This window comes from Cyprinodon variegatus, unplaced genomic scaffold (assembly GCF_000732505.1).
Source record: "Cyprinodon variegatus isolate N-32 unplaced genomic scaffold, C_variegatus-1.0 Scaffold735, whole genome shotgun sequence".
Lineage (NCBI taxonomy): Eukaryota > Metazoa > Chordata > Actinopteri > Cyprinodontiformes > Cyprinodontidae > Cyprinodon > Cyprinodon variegatus.
In genome coordinates this window covers 177,926-180,557 of record NW_015151188.1, presented here as the reverse complement: position 1 = coordinate 180,557, position 2,632 = coordinate 177,926, and the positions used below count along the sequence as shown (strand labels likewise).

At 34.7% G+C, this 2,632-nt stretch overlaps 1 protein-coding gene across 1 annotated transcript in view; it reads right to left on the bottom strand.

Annotated features, from left to right (window-relative positions):
• LOC107097932 (neurocan core protein-like) overlaps positions 1–2,632 on the bottom strand; it is a 211,293-nt gene that overhangs the window by 38,640 nt on the left and 170,021 nt on the right. The window lies entirely within an intron of this gene.

Below are 2,632 nucleotides of genomic sequence, written 5' to 3'. Positions count from 1 at the left end.
AACACTGCCTCACACAAAACAAGGTGTCAAGTTTTTACTTGTAATTGCTAAAGTAATACAACATTAACTTTATTGGTGAACCACAAGAAAAGATGCAAGAAAAGCAGAAAGTGAAGAGAGAAAGTCAAGGCTTCAAATAAAGAACAACAAAACATGTCAAAAATAAAAACAATAGTAGAAAGAAGAAGTAAGAATCAAAGTATAAAAAAAGAAAGTCTGATTTATAGATAATTTAAAAGTAGTATTAAGACAAAGCCACATATTAAGATGTGCTTTATGGGATGTTTGTGGGATTCATTTGTGTCTGTTGTTATTAGGCAACAGCAGGAGAGAAACTCCACTATTTTTATTGGACGACAAAAGACTGAATAAAGGTTTATTCCAGCACTCTGCCTTTTGTTCGGAAATGGTACACCTAATAAATTCAAAATGCTTCAAGATAGTAAAATCAAAGAGTGCAATATTTTACTAGTGATTATTTCCGTTTCCTTAAATATCACAAAGTTTTAAAGTGAAAAAATGATGATAAAATCTAAGAAATGAAAACATAACTCTATGAAACGTCAAATTTTCTTCTTGCTGTACAGTCACTTGAGGACTCAAGCCTGGTAAACGTACTATTATTGACTCTGAGATTGGATCTCCATGGTAACAGGCTGGAGGAAGCCTGCAATGGACCGTATCTAGCCTGCATCAGAAGCTCAAAATGCATAGCGCTAGACATAATCAAGCACACACACGGCAACACTAACACAGGAGAGCACACGGGAAAGGAGACTGAAGAAATTGGAGCACTTAAGCAGGAAAGGGACCAACAGGATGACATTTAAATGGATGGAGGTTTTGGTGGAACAAATGAGTTCATTTCTGCTGTTCTTGTTGCAGTTCAGACCTCCCTCTGGATAGAAAACGGAGATCCTGCTGAAATGACAGAGCGATGCCTGTTGAGAATTGTACTCTTCCCTGCTGAATTCCCTATTTCTGTAGGCCCAGGGCACCGACAGATAAAAGCAACAGGAAAACAGAGAGTTTAGTTATACACAATCAGCCCTGCTGCTCCCAATCAGTCAAGATGGTGGCAACACAGCATGACCAGGAGCAGAGGCACAGCTCCAGTGAATGTAAAAAACTTGCATCACACATTGGTGATATATATGTGTGTATGTGAGAGTAAAAGTAAAAGAAAAACAAAAAGGAAGAACATACTGAAGGTAACATAAGATAGAATTGAGGGAAAAAAATCAAGTTTAAGTCCTCTGTATGTTTTTGCAAAGCCTTACCAGCAGAAAATACAAGCATATCAGGACCTAAAATATAAATAATTCTGATAATCAACTTTTTATAGTGGATTAAATTAAATTGCCTGCTCAATCAAATCTGATAAAAAATAATGAGTTATGTATGGATCATTAGCGCACTTACACAAAGTCTAGCTGATGATACCTAGGCTCCTAACGAATAGTGTTACTTCTATAGTACACAGCTCTAATATAAACTTCTGCAGAGGCTGTCAAATGGCTCTGAAAGTGCATATTTACCAGGATCAGTAACTGAAACAGTTCTGAAGATGTTGCATTGTTTAAAACTTACAGGGCTAAAATCTAGTTATTTTCTATGTTAAATTAGCTCTTTGGGGACTTACTGTATGAATACTGCAAGTTCGGTTTTTTAAGTGATTCATTGGAGCCAACCTTTCATTTACTTGTAATTATATCTAAGTAACTATAAAATATGCCCCAACTTACCATTGATTTGCTTTAAAAAATGCATTTTGTCACGCTTTGTTCCCTGACGGGGGATTTCTAGGTGAAAAAAATGAACTTTAAACATTTTTTAATTGGCAGGTTATCATTTTAGATCACTTGTATATCCCTTACAAATGTAGTTGATGATGATGATGAAGTTATAAACATGTGGGTATATTTCTTATGTTTAAACTGTTTTTTTTTTTTCTCCATAAACTACAAATATTTATCCCCAATTACAGCTGCTGTCCAGCATTTCGTGCTGATGTTCAGACAGTTTTCACTTCATTGCTTTGCTGCTTCATTGCTGAAAAAAGCACAACTTAATGTAAAAAAAATTTATCGACATCTTAAAAGTTTTACATTTAGGTTATTTTCACTAATATCTCAACGCCTCTCCTTGGTCTATTAAAACTCAGCGAATCAATTTCACCCAATTATTTGAGCCGCTTCACTGATGCATTCAGAGTGAAAACTGATTCTTTGCACTTCCACTAAAGTACAAACATAGTGATTTTAAGTAAACTTACGAAATTACTTCTGACATCTTTTTCTCTTACCCACATCTTGTACAGTATATACTTTATAGGTTAACAGGAAAATGGAATGGAAATAGACAAACCTGTTTTTGTTTTCTAATTTCTAATCTACACTACCATTCAAAAGTTTGGGGTCACATTGAAATGTCCTTATTTTTTAAGGAAAAGCACTGTACTTTTCAATGAAGATAACTTTAAACTAGTCTTAACTTTAAAGAAATACACTCTATACATTGCTAATGTGGTAAATGACTATTCTAGCTGCAAATGTCTGTCTATCACTCCAGTGTTCTAATGGTACAATGTGTTTGCTCATTGGATCAGAAGGCTAATTGATGATTAGAAAAC